At 47.6% G+C, this 20,407-nt stretch overlaps 1 pseudogene; it reads left to right on the top strand.

The window, feature by feature from the left end:
* The first annotated feature begins 347 nt into the window (after window positions 1-347).
* LOC124675387 lies at window positions 348-9,502 on the top strand (annotated as a pseudogene).
* Window positions 9,503-20,407: the final 10,905 nt, after the last annotated feature.

Below are 20,407 nucleotides of genomic sequence, written 5' to 3'. Positions count from 1 at the left end.
GTAACACATGGTGAAAAGAAATCGACACTACCATGTGAAATTTGGGTGAAAATGGATAGTTGGACAAGTAATTATCCATAATAAATAAGGAGAATAATAAAAGTAGAGGTAAATCTATAGTAGGGGTCGAAACGCATATATGTGGTGTGCAGGACGTTCTGAAAATCTACGCAGAAGCTGAGGTGCCTGAGCGCAAAAAGACCCCTCCTGGGGCAAACGCGGCACCCTGTGCGTGCGTGTTTTTTATCCGCGCCTGGAGTTAACAGTCTCCTCCCCATCGCTCGCTCCTCGTCTCCTCCCAAACCTCCCAAGCCAAGCTCACCCTAGGGTTTTCGCCGCCGCCGCCCATGGCCGCCTCCCCGGACCGCGCCAATGACGACCTCCGCCGCCTCCTCGCCGTCGACACGCCTCCACCGCCCCAGATCGCCAAAGGTCCGTCCCTTCCGCCACTCGCCCTTCCACCCGACCCTCGATCCGTCGCCCCAGCCCGAAACCCTAGCAAGCTCGGGCTGTCCTGATTTGCTGCTTGTACCTTCCTTCGATCCGTGCCGACGTCACTAGGGTTCGGGGGGTTGCGAAATGGTACTGCCACCTTGGGTTGGGCTTCCGCACCGTTACTGCCGTGTCCGTGTAGGGGTCTGTGCCTGGACAGTTTCCGCTGCGGCGGGGCGGTAGTTCTAGTCTAGGTATAAAGGGCGGCGGCTTGGTAGTTAAGTGAGGTCTTCGGATTTGGGTGGATTGGATGCTGTGGTCCAGTTATTTAGTTTATAGTTTCTATTTCGATTTGGTTTTACTTAGGATTACGGCCCTTTGTTCCTAGTACTTCGATTTCTGTGTTAACTTATGCCTGTGAATGTTTTTTTTTGGTTTAACCTCGCTGTTGTGATCTGTGTGTGACTGCAATCCCGGCCATCTCCATCAGGAGTTTTTTTTTTTTTGACTTTTTGATAGTTATTTATATGTTGGTACTCGTAGGATGCATAATAGAACTGAAAACTATAGGTCCTTTCCTCTGGGCTAAGAAATCTTCAGCTCTTTATAGCCACGTGCTGGGTGCAACATGGGTGATGGCTTCTCTTACTGATTGTTTGCTCAATTTCTCACAGCTTTAGATGCTGTTGTAGGATACCTTTTTTTTTTATCTACACTTGCAATCCATGGTATTAGAGTCGATCTTTGGTAAAAAGATGACTTGACTGTACAACAAGTATGTGCACAATCATCCAATCCAATTAGTTCATGTGAGGTATATGCTGCTTAAATCTTACTGCATGTTTCTCTTGTCTAACTAGTAACTACTGAGCATCTATTTGGTTACCCTATGTGTCTTACAATTAGTTGAGACTTTTAGAGTGCATTACAAGCATGTTTCCGTTTATTTTTTATCATTGTAACATGTTTCCTGTCTTATTAATTGTAGTTTTTTTTTTTTGCAGAGAAGCAAGGCCTGGATACTGACATGCCCCTTTCTCCTCAGTGGCTTATGAAGGTAGGAGAAAACATGGTCAGGGTTTTAGAATTAAGGGCAGTAGCTAGACTCAAATAACTGGACCTCCTATGGTGAACATGGCAGTAGAATACCATCTAGGTTGTTATTCGACTTCGTAGTGGTTTGTGTGCAACATGATAATTTATGTTATTGTTGTTTGTTGCAGGATCCCAGTTCACAGGGTTCCCGCTTAGATGCTACTAAGACATCGGGGAATGGTGAAGACATGGGCTCCAGTGCGAAGAAAAAGGATGTCTTCAGGGCTTCTGTGCTTGATGGTGAAACTGGGCGTCGTGACCGTTGGCGTGAAGATGAACGGGAACCAAATTCAGGCCCTCGGTGGACTCGCTGGAGGGAGACAGACAAGGAACATGGTGATACACGGAAGGTTGAAAAATGGTCGGATGACTCGTCCAAGTTTTCTGTGGATGGCCGTCGTGCTCCACAGGAACGCTGGGGTGATTCCAATAACAAGGACGGCAACTTTGACCAACGCCGTGAGGGCAAGTGGAGCACTCGCTGGGGTGCCAATGATAAGGAGTCTGAAAATTGGCGTGACAGGTGGGGCGATTCAGCCAAAGAGGGCGATGCTTCCCGTGATAAAGGTTTTTCCCAGTTTGTGACACATGGAAAAGATGGCAACAATCATGAGAAGGATACTGAAAGAGATGATAATATCTCTCGATCATGGAAGTCTAGTCATCCTCTTGGCCGTGGTCGGGGAGATTCATCTTATCACCCCTCACAGACTTCACAAAAACCATCTTCTATGTATGGGTATGGTAGAGGAAACCAGACAATGAAATCTCCGCTTTTCCAAGTTCTCGTGGAAAGTTTACACCCAGTACTGGTAGTACAAATATTGGCAGTACTGGATCGTCACGTCCATTCCATCTTGGTCTACTTTCTGACAGACCTGGTGGCGCATCAGGGGATCGCACAGCATTTAGATATAGTAGGATGAAACTTCTTGACATATACAGAACAACTTCACATGTTACTGACTTCAAGATGCCTTCTGATGTTTGTGAGGAAGTGTCCGCATTTCTCCAAGAAGAAATGTTGGAGCCTTTGGCATTATTTGCTCCTACAGCTGAAGAAGCGGTAAAGTTTATACTATTATATTCTGAATTAGGATAATCTTACTATTACGCAGTAATATATATGATCTTTATATCTTACAGCTTTTGTTTTCTTTGCAGGCTGTTTTAAAAGCAATTGACAAAGGGAAGTCATAAACAGTGGTGTCTATCAGGTTTCCAAAGATGGTTCTGTTGGGAAAAGTAATCCTGATGGGGTGCCTATAAAACAATCTAAATTAGGTTTGATGCAGTTTTCTTACTTTCTGCATAAACATCCAAATATGTTACCACAATGTGAATTGAATGTTCCCCTGTTAACCAGGTGGTAGAGATGATCAACCTGGAAACACAGAAGATTTGAAGGGAGAAACATCTGGAAGTCTCAGGGGTGCTATATCTTATTCCTTGTTCACTCAGCTCTTTTTATTTACTGCATGCCACTTTGTTTACATAGGGATGATTGCATGTTCAGTTGTCCATGTATAGGGAGTTTGTCATTTGTGAAACATCTAACCTTTCAAAACTTGGGAGTCTTCCATATAGTGTGGGTCCACAATTTAATAATCAGCCCATGTGGTTCACATTTCTCGGAATATACAGTACCATTTTTTAGTCTTTAGCATGATTTTTAGTTCTGTGGAAGGTCTGTCCAAATAACAGTAGTACTAATTCAGTATGGTATAGACTACATAGGATTTTGAAATTTATTTGGAGTAATAATACCAGATTCAGTGGATTGCATATCAAGTCATGCCTTTTGTGACTTTCTCAATTGTTCCTAAATGTCATACCCTGTTGTAAATTGGTGGCAGATCTCGAGGCTTGCATGTGTATTATGATAAAGTAGTCTAAGAAAACTAATTCATCTTGACGACCTCCTCATGGTATCTTATTTAGCTACTTTGAAGTGCTTGCAGTCTTTCGGTAGTTAACTAGTTGGTATTCCGCTGTTCTTTGCCGAATGCTTGCATAATTTGTGTAAATCCTTTCTGCTCTTAAAAGGCCATTTCTGTTGATCTTATAATAGGTGTTCCTGGAAATGTTGATTTGCTGCGGACAGAGACACCTAGTTATGTTGTTCCACAAAGATCTCGGTTTGTTGGAGAGCATAGGCTTGGACCAACTGACTTTCCGCAGCAAATACCCAATGTGTTTGATCAAGAAAGTAAAGTAGCCGGGATGGCAGGTGTTGAACCTTATCCTAATCCAGAAGGTCTTTCATTACACTACAAAGATCCACAAGGTCGAATTCAAGGCCCTTTTTCTGGTGCTGACATCATTGGATGGTTCGAGGCTAGCTATTTCGGTATTGATTTGCTGGTTCGTGTTGCAAATGCACCTCCTGATGCTCCTTTCTTAATGCTTGGGGATGTTATGCCTCACCTACGAGCGAAGGCAAGGCCACCTCCAGGGTTTAGCACCACAAAATCCAGTGATATGCTAATGCCAGAGGCTACACCTACGGGGAAGTTTGTCAGCTCCAGTAGCACACATGATGGATCAGCTGGTGTTGGTATTTTCAACGGTGGGCCAAGCAGGAATGGCGGTGCAGTTGAAGCCCAGAATCGTTTTCTGGAGTCACTTATGTCTAATAGTATGCAAGGTTCTTCAGCTGCTATGACTGGAGGTTTGTTTACTGGCGAGAGAGCCTGCCTATTTTCGTTCCATATATTTATTAATTGTCTCTGCTATTTATATCATGCATACTTTCTGTCTTGACACCGTATTTTTTTGGAATTAGGGCTGAATGAATACAGCAACAGTAGCTTCGGCAACATTGCGATGGCTGGAGGGGAGAGCGGGAACAACATGAATTATTTTCTGGCGCAGCAAAGATTGTTGGAGAGACAAAAATCGTCCCAAAACACTGTTCCATATTGGTCTGGAGATGGCAATCAAGCTGCACAAGCACAGAATAAAGATATAGCTTCAGAAGTGTCTGCTCTGCACTCTAAAGTGCCCAGTTCCATGGCTGATCCATCTCGTCAAGCTTCACAATCTCAGAATGTTGACTTGCTAGCTATGCTTCATTCTGCGGAGAAACCTAAAGCACCTGCTGGATTGCCACCATGGTCAAACTATCCTGAAACCAAAAATCTTAATCCTAACCTTCACGTGGATCTCACTCAAGGACCACTTAACATGCATCAAAATCTGCAGAATTCTCAGCAAATGGCTACTGCTGGTCAACAACAGAACTTCATGCCACAGAACCAGGCACCAAGCCATTTGCCACCTGAGAAGTTGCTTGCTGAGATATCTCAAGATCCACAACTCTTGCACATGTTTCAACAACAGTATCTGCTATCACAACTACAGTTGCAATCGCAGCCACCAGTGACACCTCAGCCTCAGCCACAACTCTCAATGCTGGACAAGATGATATTGCTTCAGCAGCAGCAGCAGCAGCAGCAGCAGCAGCAGCAGCTGCAACAACGATTACAGCTTGAGCAGCAGCAGAAGGTGTTACTGCAGCAACAACACCTAATTTCTCAAGTTGCACCTCATGGTCATTCCAACCAGCAGCTTGATGGCCCTTATGGGTCAAAGCATACTTCATTGCCAGCTGGTGATTCCATGAACCTTGGTGTTAGAAAAATTCAAGATGTTCTTGAAGTTGATCGGATTTTGACTAACCATGGTACAACACAAGGGCAACAACCTAGTCAAGCATTTATGAATATGAGGGGTATGGAGGGTGTTGGATTAACACAAAACTCTGTACCTACTGTGCCAATGCCTCATGAAATTTTTATGGGTGTGCCTCCAAAAGAACGGTATTCCTATCCTCAGAAGTCGGAAAATTTTGCAAGTACCAACACTCAACCTAATGCAAGTATGGTCAATCCGATGCTAACAGAAGTTGCAGAAAGATATGAAGAGAAGTCTGCTAACTATCAACAAGTTGGAATAGACAAAGCTGAAAGTAAGCCTGAAAATATTTTTAGTTCACGTTCTAATGTGCGTAGCAGTTCAGCTCTTAGTGAGACACCGCCGAATCCATTATTGGACATCATGTCACCTCATAACCGTGTCCAGGAAATGAAAGATGCCCCTACTCCAGTTGAGCTAACTATGGAAGCTGATGCAAAAGCTCCTGATACACAAGAGATGAAGAAAGCAGAAAAGAAAAAGAAGCAGAAGAAGAAGCAGACAGCTGTAGATGTTGGCAAAGCAGCCCCAAAGACAGTTTCCCAGCAGCCAAGACTAGATGCTGAAGGTGATGGATCAAATCAGGGTAGTACTAGACATGGTTTGCCAGATGATACAGAGGATCTGTTTTGGGGCTCCCCTGTCAGAGCGGAAAGCTCTTCTAGATCTGTTGGACCTCCGCTGGGCTTTGAATCATCTGCGAATTTTCCTCCCAAGAGTCTTCCCGAGGAGTATGATGTCAGCAGAGCTGAATGGGAGCATAGTGCTCTATCTGAGCCTCATGCTGCGGCAAGCCAAAAAGGTTGGAAACCAACCCAAGGACCCAGACCTAAGTCATTGCTGGAAATTCAAGCTGAGGAACAACTAAGAGCACAGAGGGTAGCTGCGGACAATATTAAGACAGCTGTGCCAGTGGTATCTCTGCCGTCAGTTCCTTGGAGTACCATGTCAGCATCTTCCGAGCAGCAGTTTGGGGGTGCAGGTAGATCACTGGGTGGCCAAGAAAGTGCTGGCGACTCAAGGAACAAGAGAAGCCAGTTGCACGATTTGTTGGCAGAAGAAGTTCTAGCAAGGTCTAGTAATGCAGACAATGAGAACATAGGTAGTGCTAATGATGTTTCGTTTCCTCCTTTGTCACCTGCTGTTGTTCAGCCTGATGCTCCTGCTTTTGATGATACTGACTTTATTGAGGCCAAGGACTCCAAAAAGAACAAGAAAAAGGGAGCAAAGTCAAAGGGACCTGCTGTAAAAGCCCCATTTCCTGTTGGTTCTGTTGAATCAGCAATCTCTATACCTGCTGAAAAGGTCAAATCTTCAAAGCAAGCACAACTAGATAAGGAAATACTACCGGCTCCACCAAGTGGTCCATCCTTTGGAGATTTTGTTCCGTGGAAGACTGATCAGACAAATTTTGCACCTGCTCCAGCGTGGTCCACTGATGCTGCAAAGATGCACAAACCCTTGTCTCTGCGAGATATTCAGAGAGAGGAAGAAAGGAGATCAGGTGTTGTCCAGCAACAACCACCCTCACCAACTCCAGCAAAGGTGTCTATGAACCAACGGAATCATGTTAATGTTCCTTCTAGGCAAGCTTCTGGCTCTTCTCCATCAAAGACAGTTGCTCCTGTCCAGATGAGTTCCAATCCTTCCAACCGTGCCAAGTCAAATGCCGAAGATGATCTGTTTTGGGGCCCTTCTGACCACTCCAAACAAGATATGAAACAGTATGTTTCTATTTTCTTTGTGATGGTTTTTTACAGCCACTTGATTGTTTGTTGGCAATTTTCTTATTACTATCAACCCTTTGCATTTCTGACGTATTGACTTACAATCTTCTGAATAAGTATAAGCGAAATAATGACTGCAGTGAACTGCGGAGTTATGACTACCCTGTCCTGCAGTTCTATCTACATGTAGTTAGTTGGTTAAGAAGCTATGTAGAACATCTTGCAATTCATTTAAGTACCAGGACTTGATAGTAATTATAGTTCTCCCTCCAAATTATTTGAAGTTCTAGCTGGTCCTAAGTCAAACTTCTTTAAGTTTTACCAAGTCTATTGAAAAATATATCAACATCTGCAACACAAAATTAGTTTCATTAGATTCATCATAAAATATATTTTCGTGCTATATATATTAGATATAGGGAAGATTGGTCTGAAGAAAAAGTTAGAACTTCAAATAATTTTGAACGTCGGGAGTACCTGATTTGATTTGTAAATATTGTCGTATTTTTTTTATATTGGTTGTGTATTAGTGTTGTCAAATATTGCTTTGATCATGAATATTCTGCTCACATGCTTTACATATCCTTTGATGGCAGTTCATAATATAATTTATAATTACTACTTTTTCCTTGAAGCTCATTTTGCACCTTGCATGTCCATCACACTTATGACTAGCCTAGGTTGTCTCTGCAAAATTGTTCCCATGGTGTACTATTCCATTGGGCTGTCATCAAATGGGTTATCAGCAAACCTCTACTATTAGAGAAGTAGAGACTAAAATCGCCCCATGCACGAATTTCTGAATAAGCCATATTCCCCACTTGTCTAATTGTTCGTCTGAACTGCCCAAAGTCCATCGCTTTCATATGTGCCTGCTTTTTTTTTTTTAATTCACTCAAGACTAGGTCTAAAAGTTCAGAAGTGAAGGTCGCTCTGATGGTAAAGTACTTGGTTAATTTAACATTACTTGATCATCGATCTTCATATGTGAATATGCATATGTCAATTGGATAATAAAGAGTTTGCATACCACTTCATGCTAAAAACATTTCGTAGGTGATACTGTTGCTATTGTTATTCTTGCCGCTTGCTCTATTGACCTGGCTGAGTAGATCGGCTTTGGCTGAGGAAGAGACTAGACCATACACCACAGTGACAAACTTGAAGAAACAGTATCACTGGATGAATAGGAAGATTCAAGGGCTGGACTGGTTGGATACATATTGTAAATAAGTAACATGTAACAAACTCAATCCGTAATTGATTGCTGCCAACTGCACCTGTAATTATGAACATAGCTACCTATACCAGTAGTTATATCTTCCCTATGACTAACTGATAAGTAGGGCTGCTGCCTTCCATTCTACGTCCAGGCGCTCCTAGTATCCAAACACATACGATGCTTTGATTTCTATGACTTCCTTGCACAATTAGGATTTTATAGCATGTCTACCGTGTACATCTGGTACTCTGCTTGACCATTGATGGCTGGAACATCCTTTCCTGTTTTTTTTGGTCTTACTACCCAGTTTGTTTCTTTTGTATGGAATTTCTCTAAGGGGCTTGTATTTTTTTCTTATGATATTTAACAGGTCAGAATTCCCAAGTCTTTCAAGTCAGAGCAGAAGTTCCATAACTAAAGACCAGGCTCCATTGAATCGTCAGAAGTCTCAGGCTAGCAAGTTACCACTTTCAACGGCTCCTACTGCCAAGCTAACCGGGAAAGGCAAGACGGAGGCATCAAACAAGCAGACAGGTAAGTTAGTTGGTGATCATATGTTTTTCAAGTCGCTTTGCTTCTGTGTATTTCTAACACTCTTATGCTGCAGAGGCAATGGACTTCAGGGATTGGTGTGACAGCGAGTGGTCCAGGCTCACTGGAACAAATGGTATTAATTCTCACTAGGGTAGTTTGCTTAAAACTCATCAGTCTTCTGATTGCCTGTTCCATTTTTGCCCACAGATACAAGTTTCCTTGAGTTCTGCATTAAGCAGTCGGCTGGTGAAGCAGAAACGCTTCTCCGGGAGAACGTTGGCTCTCTCGACCGCAACGGTCAGTTCATCGACAAGTTCCTCAACTACAAGGCGTTTCTGTCCAAAGAGGTGATCGAGACAGCATTCAGAGCCCCCAGCAACCGCCCTCGTGGGGATGCCACCTCGCGCCTGAACCCTGTTCCTGCAGCCAAAGGAGGCCCAAGTGCCGAAGCAGAACAGGACGCCGGAGGAAAGAAGAAAGGGAAGAAAGGGAAGAAGGTGAGCGCAGCAGTCTTAGGATTCAATGTAGTCAGCAACCGCATCATGATGGGTGAGATCCAGAATGTGGATTAGTAGGTCTGCATAGAATGATGGCACCGCGCTGTACATACTTTCGGCGCTCTCAGATAGATTGTTTAGACTTGTTGCGATGGCAACCGAGCTTATGAGGTGATTTTCGTCTCTCCTTTCTCGAGATGCGTGCAAGCTGCCCAATTTTGGCTTCCTGTAAACTGACAGCAGATTTTGTTTCCGATAGAACTTCACTCCAGAATGAAGAACATAGACCAATTTTGTTTGTTGCCCGGTGTACCTTTGGCCAAAGCATGGGAAGGTGCTTAGATGTTGGCATCGTCTATTAGTTCGATTTAAGTGCTACTCCCTCCGTTATCTTTTGTAAGATGTTTTAGCTCTTTTCTAGATTTACTCACTTTAATTTGTATTTCTAGTATGTAGATTCACTCATTTTGCTTTGTATCTACTACCTCTGGACCGAATCAATTGACGCGCCACTGTAGGAAACATGCATGCTCACTAGCGAACTGTTATGTCCTGCCCGGCGGTGAGATGGCCGCCGGTAGGGTTCCGGTGGGGAGAAGGGAGATCTGGGGAAGAGAGAGCTTGGAGAAGAAGAAAGACACAGTTCAACCATTCATCGATGATCTGATCCTTACAGCACACAGGCTTATAACCCGCCTGGCCCAACGCACACACACCCAGCGACACGTGGCTCTATCCTAGCCACAGCTACCCTTCTCCTGCGCCGTCCGATAACTGAACCGCTCTCCTCTTAGTCACTTGCACTCGATGCTTCGGCCAGTCGTAACACCACCTCCCCCTGAAGGACCAGCTTGCCCCCAAGCTGGAGCATTGGGAAAACGAGCTCGCAGCACATCATAGTCCTCCCATGTAGCTTGACTTAGTGGTAGAGATGTCCACTTGACCTTGATCTGGACATGAGCCGTATTACCTTTCTTGCATAGGCGTCGCTCCAGAATCTCTTCAGGTTCCAGTTCTTGTGTGTCCATCTGTATGTGCATAGGCAAATCGGTGGACACCGCTGTATTGTCTGGCACGAACGGCTTTAGCTGCGAGACATGAAAGACGTTGTGTATCTTGGTAGTTGCCGGAAGCGCCAGCTTGTAAGCCACTTGTCCAATCTTTGCCACAATTTCATATGGACCGAAGTACTTGTATGATAGCTTCGGCACTGTCCTCTGAACCACTGATTGTTGCACATAAGGCTGTAGCTTAAGGAAGACAGAGTCTCCAACCTGAAACTCCCTGTGAGAACGATTCTGGTCGGCATAATGCTTCATTCGCTCTCGTGCTCTTTCCAGTCGGTATTTCAACATTGCCGACACCGATTGTCGTTCGCCGAGAAAATCTTTTACTTCCATGTTGGCGGTGGTGTTCAGGTCTGGCAGCATCCCATAGTGTGGTTCTTCCTTGTACAATGCTTTGAAAGGCGAGCAACCAATCGCTGTGTGGTGAGAGGTGTTGTACCAAAACTCTGCCAGAGGCAACCAGCTGAACCATTTGTTGGGCTGCTCATTCGCAGCGCATCGGAGGTACATTTCCAAAGATTGGTTCACCCGCTCGATCCGTCCATCCGACCGAGGATGATATGCTACTGCTCATCTCGTAGCTTGGTGTCGAACATGGCAAAGAGGTCTTTCCGAAGTGACTTGTGAACACGGGATCTCCGTCCGAGACAATAGAGATGGGCATACTCGTGCGCCTTCACAACATTGTTGAAGACAGCCTTTGCCATGGAGTGAGCAGAGTATGGATGTTTCAGAGGTACAAAATGAGCATATTTCGTGTACCTGTCGACAATGATCAATATGACATCGTATCCAGCCGACTTTGGGAGCCCTTCGACAAAATCCATAGATATTTCTTGCCAAGCTCCCTGTGGAATCCTCAGTGGCTGTAAGAGACCGGGAGGTTTGCAGTGTTCATGTTTTGCCTGTTGACAGATAGTGCATTGCTGCACAAATTCCTGCACTGCAGCTTTCATGCCAGTCCATGCAAACAGTTTGTGTACCCTCTGGTAAGTTGCCTGGATGCCAGAATGTCCTCCAATAGCACTTGCATGAAAAGCCTGGATTAACTTGGTTTGTAATCCTGTGTTAGCCCCAATCCAAATCTTCCCATGAAGTTTGATTAATCCATGTTGTAGTTCATAACCATCACTGTTAGTGCCTGTCACAGCTAACTCTTGAAGCAGAGCTTGAGCCTTGTTATCCACAGCATATGAATTGACCACCTCTTGAATCCATACTCGGAACACCAATCGATATTGCATAGATGGAGAAAGCATGGCCCACTCTTGACAAGTGCATCCGCCACTTTGTTTTCCTCACCTTTCTTGTACTTGGAAGGAAAAATTCAAGCCCACCAACCTTGTCATTGCCTTCTTTTGCAGATCAGTATGGAGCACTTGATCCTCCAGATTGCATAGGCTTTTGTGGTCTGTTTTGATGACAAAGGGCCCTCGAGACAAATATTGTCTCCACCTGTCTACTGCCATCATGATGGCCGGGAACTCTTTCTCATAGATAGACAATTTTTTGTTGTTGACGCTGAGCGCTTTGTCTGTAGTAAGCAACCGGGTGGCCTTCTTGTACCAATACAGCACCAATTCCCGTGTCACATGCATCAGTTTCAATCCAGAAGGACTTGGTGAAATCTGGCAATGCCAATACGGGTGTGTTGCTCATGGCCTGTTTGAGAAGATCAAATGCTTGTTGTGCCTCTGTATTCCAGTGAAATCCTTGTTTCTGAAGTAAGAGTGTTAACGGCTTGGCTAGCACTCCATAACCCTTCACAAATTTCCTGTAATAACCTGTGAGGCCCAAGAAACCCCTTAATTCAGTGACATTAACAGGCACAGGCCACTACAGCATAGCTTGAGTCTTGGTAGGGTCAGTCGCTACTCCTTTGTCGGAGATTATGTGCCCCAGGTACTCCAGTTGAGACTGTGCAAAGGAACACTTGCTCAGCTTTGCATACAATTTGTTGTCCTTGAGCACTTGAAACACTTGGTGCAGGTGCTGTAGGTGCTCCTCAAGAGACTTGCTGTACACTAGAATATCGTCCATGAAAACCAGACACAAACTTGCGAACAAATGGTGCAAACAGAGAGTTCATAACACATTGAAAAGTGGCCGGGGCATTGGTGAGCCCAAACGGCATCACCCTGAATTGGTATTGACCATTATGGGTTTTGAACGCCGTCTTCAACTCATCAGCTGGTAGCATTCTTATCCGATGGTACCCCGAACGTAAATCGAGCTTGGAAAAGATCTGTGTTCCCGCCAATTCATCCAATAGCTCATCTACAATGGGTATAGGAAACTTGCTTTTGATGGTGGCTGCATTTAACCGGCGATAATCGATGCAAAACCTCCAAGTGCCGTCTTTCTTTTTGACCAACAGGACGGGAGAGGCATAAGGGCTAATGCTAGGAATAATGGTGCCATCTAGCAACATTTGTTTGACTCGCCTCTCAATCTCATCTTTCCGGAGGGGAAAGTATCTGTATGGTCGACAATTTACTGGTTGAGTGCCTGGCAACAGATGGATGGCATGGTCAAATTCTCTATGTGGAGGTAATTCATGAGGTTCCTGAAATACATCAGAGAATTGCTGCAAGAGTGTCTGGACTGCTGCTGGAATATCTGTGGTGACTTGTGCTTCACCATCAACCCAAGATACTTCAGCCACAGCCCACACATCATTTCCCTTCACGGCCTTGTACAGTTGTTCCACTGTGAGGGCTTGAAGCTCTTGAGAGGGCACTGATGGCAGTCCTGTGAGTTTCACCTTTTTACCTTGATGATCAAATTCAATCCATTTGTGTTCCCAATTGACATTCATTAATCCTTGCTTCGCCAGCCAGTCCATGCCAAGGATGCCATCATAGCCTCCCAGCGGTAACACTCGCATGTCAGTTGCAAAAGTGTGTCCCTGTAGCATCCATTGCATATTAGGCACCATTTTATTGCAGTACATATAGTCGCCGCTTGCCACTTTGACTCGAAGTGTCTGAATGTTTGCCACTGGATATTTAAGATTTTCCACCAATGATTGGTCCACAAAACTATGTGAGCTGCCCGAGTCCACAAGCAACAACATCACTTGATCGCCCACCAGTGTCTTGAACTGTATTGTACCAGTTTTGGACGTGCCTGACATGGCATTAAGGGAAACATGACAGTCATAGTCTTCTCCATGAGTTACCAACATATCCAGGAGTTCATCTGCAATAATTTCATTTCCTTGCATAGTCTTCAGCTGGCCTGTTTTCGGTACTACACAGACATGGCCAGGGGCATATTTTTCCCCACATTTAAAGCACAGATTATTTGCTCTCCGATAATCCTTCAGTTGCTTGGCCTTCCAGATTTCCCCTTTTTCGAACTTGTGAGCAGGTGTATGACTTTGGTCTCCTTCTTCCTTGTATGTCTTCTTGTGATATGGTCGTGTAAATCCCGACTTTGATCGAGCCAGCACTGACTCCTGGATCTGCGCAAACATTGCGAGCTTCAGCCATCGTATTTGGCAACCGAACTTCCATCTGCAGCTCTCGGCTCTTCCTTGAGTCCCAAGATGAATCGCTGAACTAACATGAGTCCACCCATGTTTGGGTCATATAGTTTGATCCGATATACTAACTTTTCGAACCGCCTTTTGTATTCCTCCACAGCTTCTGTTTGCTTGAGAGTCAACAACTCTCTCGATCTTATCACGCTGTGCATTCCCTTCAAATTCCTGCACCACATCCACCGAAAACGTTGACCAGCTTGTGCCATGGATTCTCTAGCTTGTATGCCTGGTACCAATGAGCAGCGCCGGCTCTCATATACATTGTGGCAGCAAGAGACCTTGAACCCCTCAGCAATATTGTATAGCAGAAAAAATGTGTTGCAGGTGTCAATCCAAATTCTGACATCAGTACCATCGAATTTCGGGAAATCCATCTTTGGAAACCACGAACGTCGTCCCTCCTCACCTCTACTGGATCCCATGCCATGTACTTCCTCGTAAACTGACACAGTGGGAGTTGAAGGAATTGTTACCCGTGGGCCTGCACCGCTGGCTGGGAGAGGCAGTGGTCGTGGATGAACGCGCTCCGACGGTGCTGGTGGTGGTCTGTCCTGTGGCATCCCCGGCTGGCGTGCTGGTGGCGACCCGAGGATGGTGTTGACGTCCCTATCCGGTATGACCAACGGCGTCACACCTGCTCCGCTCAACGAACTGGTAACTTGATTCTGATCCTCCTGTACCTTGCCAAGCGTCTCCATGGTCAGATTCACCTTGACATGCATCTGCTCCAGGGTCTGAGCGTGCTTGCCCATCTTCAGATCCATCTCCGCGAGCTGAGTCTGCAATTTCTCCACCGCCCCAAACTTCGAGTTCATGTCATCGAAGCGTTGCTTCATCATCTCCTTGAGTTCCTCCATCTTCTCGAGTACGAAGCGAGTCTGCGCCGCCGGTTTCGAACGCCGAGGCGCCGTCGCAGCCTTCCTCTCGCTTGTTCCACACGCCAATCTCGGATTTACAGCAGATCCCCAAGGAGATCCACAACCGATTGGTCGATGTTACTGGATCAAGTCGAGTTGTGAAGCGCGCCCAGGCGTCGTCGGCTCTGATACCAAGGTGTTATGTCCTGCCCGGCGGTGAGATGGCCGCCGGTAGGGTTCCGGTGGGGAGAAGGGAGATCTGGGGAAGAGAGAGCTTGGAGAAGAAGAAAGACACAGTTCAACCATTTAATTCATCGATGATCTGATCCTTACAGCACACAGGCTTATAACCCGCCTGGCCCAACGCGCACACACCCAGCGACACGTGGCTCTATCCTAGCCACAGCTACCCTTCTCCTGCGCCGTCCGATAACTGAACCGCTCTCCTCTTAGTCACTTGCACCTGATGCTTCAGCAGTCGTAACACGAACTCTGCGTTGATTAATTAAGATCGGAGAGAGTAGTTCATTTTAAAATATAGAAAGTGTCTTATATTAGTGAACAAAGGGATTACATGCATAAGTAACATGCTAATCATATGTAATTTGGTTTTGCGGGGAATAGTTTCTTCTTTGAGGATCTAACCCTCGAGTAATAAACTAAATAGTATATAAACTAGAAAAAACATGAACCACGCATCATCATCTCCTGTGTCGTCAACTGCCATGAGAAGGCCGCAAGCTTCACCACACCCATCCCCTGTGTGGCACCCACACCATAGTCGAAGGTGAGGAACGAGGAGCGTATGCGGGCACGTGGTAGCGGTGGCCGTAGTAGCCTTCTGCCCGGTAGCCTGCACGTCCGCCGTAGCTGTAGTCATAGTCCGAGATGCCGCCGTAATAGCCTCTACCGCCGCCGAAGTCAAAATCAGAGACGCCACCGTCATAAAATTCACCGCGGCCGTAGTCCAAGTCTCTACCGCTGCCGCCGTAGCCATAGTCCGAGATGCCGTTTCTGTAACCTCCACTCTGACCGCGGTAGTAGTCAGAGGCCACGCCGTATCCACCGCCGCCGCCGTAGCCATAGTCAGAGTAGCCGTTTCTGTAACCTCCACTCTGACCGCGGTAGTAGTCAGAGGCGACGCCGTATCCACCGCCGCCGCCGTAGCCATAGTCAGAGTAGCCGCCGTAAACTCCTTCGCCCTTGCGTTTAGCTTCGCGGCGGCCTGCGATGCGCTCGAGTCTGTCGAGCATTTCCCTCATGTCCAAGTCGAACGCGGCCTGGTCGGACTCGTAGTCGAGCAATCTGTCGAGCACTTCCTTCGTGCCAGCTGACTCGTCGTCGAGAAACCTGTCGAGCAGTTCCTTCAGGCTAGGCGCGTCGACTTGATCGATGTCCACCTCGTCGGCGGACTCCTTGTACCAGCACTTGCATCCACGTTCGCCCACCGCCTCGCCGGAGCAGTACTCGGTGTCGCTGGAATAGTAGTACGAGTAGTAATCTTCGTCCTCCGTGTTATCGCTGTACTGGTTACATCCAAGTTCCAGGTCCTCGTCAGACTCGTAGGCTCTCTCCAGGCGCCCTTCGTTGGAGTAGACGGAGTACTTGTCTTCGTCGTCCGTGTCATCGCCGTACGAGTTACATCCAAGTTCGTCCACCGCGCCACCAGACCACTCTCTGCGGAGGGCAGCATAGTCGACGACCACCTCCCAGCAGGGAGGTGGCAGTGGCAGTGGCATCGGCGTGCCGGAGGCTACCTTCGGCGAGGCCTTCTCGTCGCCGACTTCATCGAGTTCCTCGTCAGATTCATGGCCTCTCTCGAGGCGCCCTTCGTTGGAGTAGTCGGAGTAGTTGTCTTCGTCGTCGGAGCAGGCGTCTTCTTCTTCGTCCGTGTTATCGGCGTACCAGTTACGTCCGTCGTCCGCCGCGCCACCAGAGCACTCCCCGTCGGCCGCTGTGACCACATCCGTCGCGTCGACAGAAGTAGCAGGCACCGGCACGGCGAAATCTTTCTCCGGCGAGGACATCATGTCGTCGTCACTATCTAGGTAGACCCAGTCACTGTCGTCGTTGCCGGCCATGGTGGTCTTCGGATCGATCTGATGATGGCTCGTAGCTTTTCGTTCCACCTTGGTCTTCTTGGCTTTGGTGGTTCGTGGCATCGTGCGGCCGGGGGCGCCTATTTGTAGCGGATACCATGGTCGACATCCAGGGGGCGTCGGTCGAGGTCGGCGACATATTCGAGCCGAGTCCGGTCAGATGGAATCATGGAAACGAACCCAACCGGAGCCCGAGGCGGAGACGTACATCTTCGTACCGACTCTATCTAGTCTTGGCTCTATGTTTTTTCTTTTTGGAAATATCAAAATACGTATTCCAATGTTATAGACGTAAATACATCATGGAAGCGGATTTCAGCTACTCCATCTGACTGGAACCCACGGCGATGCAGGCCCAACATGTGCCAGAGCCAAGCAACTGATCTACTAGTGGACATGGCCGATCGGGCACGCCAGATATAGGTTTTATGGTTCAGAAATCTCAACGCGCAGAATAGAAACACTAAATCTTATGTCAAATCTTATACTCCCTCCAACCCATTATGGAATGAAGGGAGTACTCTATCTATACTGGTAAAATTGCTCGTGCGTTGCTACGGCTAATAAATTTTAATCCATACCGTAATAATAAATTGTTCTATTGTATTTGCACAAAAGAAATCAATAAATTAATAAACATAGGCCGTCGACTTGAGGGAGGATATGGTCAATGTTGCTAGCAAACCCAACATGCCTCTTTTCTGACTGAATGGCAAAACCTCATGCACGGCCTATTAATTCAGCAAAAGCATCAGCGAAATTTACTTTGGCATTGTCATGTTTGCCGCTTCCCATGCATTTGTACCCATACCGCGCTGTTGTCGGATCAGCAGTACCATCAGTCCCGTGAAACTCATGGAGATGTTTATGTGAAACTTACTTCTACTATACTCCCTCAGTCCGCAAATAAGTGTACATCTAGGTTTTGTGTTTAGTCAAACTCTTTAAATTTTGATCAAATATATAGGGAAAAGTAGTAGCATTTATGACACTAATTTAGTATCCCGAGATTCGTTTTGAAATGTAGTTCAAATTATACCAAAATCTCATTATATATGTTGCTACTTTTTTTTTCACGGTTGGTCAAAACTTAAAATGTTTGACTTAGTACAAAAACTAGAAGTACACTTATTAGTGGACGGAGGGAGTAGTCTGTAGGCAACACCTTCTCTTCCGTGTTCGCTTTGTTTTGTACGCCCACCGGTCATGTATAAGCACAGCTATTGAGCTACTGCTTGTTCGTGCGCAACGTCCTCCCGCGCGGCCGCTATGGCTCGGTGCGCCGCCGCGTCCTGGCTCAGTGCCTGCTCCAGCCTCGCGTTGGCGGCGGCGTCCTTGAGCGTCTCGAAAGACTCGACGATGGCCCTCTGCTCCGCCGCCCTTTCCTCCGGCGTAGGCGCATCAGGGTCATCGGAGGACCAAGATATCTCCGAGTCGGAGTCCTCTGCTGCATCGGCGGCCGCCGGCCTGCGCTCGCTCCAGCCTCGGCGTCCAACGCCGCGTGGCCCGCCGGCTCCTCCTCCGCTTCCTCGCGCCGCGAGTGCCGGTGCCGCGGCGTCCCTGACCGGGTGGAGAAGGTCGGTGCTGTCTTCGGAGTCGAACTCCTCAGAGGAGCTCGAGGCCGGAGGAGGTGGAGTGGGAGGTGAAGGTGGAGGTGGAGGTGCGGTAGCCTGGCCGCGTCCGGCGCTGCTCATGGTGGATCTGCTGGAGGCTGAGAGGAAGCGGCGCTACGACAGCGGCGGCTAGGGTTTAGTGGGGAGGAGATGAGATGCTCGCGCCCCTGTATATATAGGTCGGAGGCAGGGCAATGGCCGCGCCACGTGTGGCATCGCCATTACTGTGCGCAGAGGTAGGCGACGGCCGCGCGCCACGCGAGGCATCGCCATTTACGCGGCCGCAGACTACCGAAGCGACGCCTCGCTGCCAGTATGCGGCGGAGAAGACGCATCGACGCTGCGTCACTGCCAGGCGGGCCCGACGAAACGTCCGTCGGACGCGAGTGGACACTTTCCGCGTCCGCCGAGCGTCCGCCAGAGAGGCATCCCAGGCGCATATTTGGGTCAGGTTTGCGTCTCCGCGGACGGCCCGATCACTTTGTGTCGTCCCGCTGGAGGTGGTGCCAGACGCATTTCTGGTCACGGCGGACGAAAACGGTCGCTGAGCGACCGTTTGCGTCGCACCGCTGGAGATGCCCCAAGACATTCCGGAAGGCATGCATGTCCGAGCAATTCAATCTTGATTAGAGCTTGTGTCTGCATTCAAGGACATCGGTTTCCGCCGGCGCCGACGACCGTGGCTTCCTCACCGGCCGCCGCTGCTGCGAGTGCTTCTTCATCCAAACCCACAGCACCGGTGCTGGCGCCTGCTTGGTCATCTTGTGGTCCCAAACCCACTTGTTCCCAAGTTCCTTGCTGGCGTGGATGTTGGGGGTGGTCCTTCGGTGTAAAACTCCTCCTGTGTGTGCACGTAAGACGGGAACTTGCCTTCGGAGCATGCTCAAACCGCAGTCTTGGATCGCACAAAGAAGCTCTAGCAAAAATCAGTCACCCAAGATCGACAGGTTGTGGCCTGTTGCCTAGGTCACGGTTGCTGCCGCCGCCTATAGCTGACTGTTTTGGTCCCGTTCGGACTCAGCTCGTTGGATGTCGTGCATTGTCAGGTCGTGGGTGACAGATCTGCGAGGTCGTGCACTGCGAAAACGTTGTCCGCTGCACGATCGTGGGTAGCTAACTGCTACCACCGGCAGCCTCTACAAATCTCCATCAATTTGGCGCTTCTGACTGCTATATTCTGGCGATGGGCGTGCTACCGTTCCACCTCATCATCGGAGGGTGAGCTACGCCGACAACGTCCTGGATTTGATATGCGGCGAGTCAGGGATGCTCCATTTGCCATCGCGGGCTAGATATCTCGCCGTAGGGGATAGTGGGAGAGGTAGCACAGTGAGAAATTGTGGCGGAGGGCTTGGGTAATGAAACTCTAAACTGCCCTCCACACGGGGTATATAGTGGCATCCTGTGATTTTATTGGGTACTCTGGATATATTTCTCGAAGGTGGGCCATTATGGGGTATCTTATTGAGCGACAAAACAACTCAATCCCGAAAAACGGAGGGAGTTATCCAGGTTCTGTATTTTCTTAAGGTGACACATGATGATCCCTAGGGAGAGACGGGAACTAGCTAGTACAACTCGCATTAGCGCTAATTGCCTAAGTCAACGAGCAAACCTTGTAATCATATACAATCTATTATCGCTGATGCACCAATAGATCTTTACCTCCAGAGTGAAGGGCCGAAGCTGGGTACATCGTGTTCTGATCCCGTCCCTGATAGCACTCGACAACTTCCTCCCCACCCTTGTTAGTCATCTCGTGATGGTATATGCCGTGACTTTCCCACGGCTAGGAGACATGTAGCGATGGTGCCCCTTGCACCGGAGATGGGGCAGAGGAGGAGATCATGTTGGGTTGGTGGTGTTGCTCGCGGGAGAGATACAAGGAGGACTAGATTCTTGGCAACACAGGTGGGCTGCATTCTTGGTGGTGCTCCTTGAGTACCAAGCCACAATTTCCAGAGTGAAACCTAAGATCTGGTCTTTATTGGTTGTATGTGGCAACAAACTTGCTAAAGGCA

The sequence above is a fragment of the Lolium rigidum genome, chromosome 7 (genome assembly GCF_022539505.1).
Source record: "Lolium rigidum isolate FL_2022 chromosome 7, APGP_CSIRO_Lrig_0.1, whole genome shotgun sequence".
In the NCBI taxonomy this organism is placed as follows: Eukaryota; Viridiplantae; Streptophyta; class Magnoliopsida; order Poales; family Poaceae; genus Lolium; species Lolium rigidum.
The sequence above is the reverse complement of the archived record's forward strand: the minus strand, read 5'-3'. Positions and strand labels throughout refer to the sequence as shown.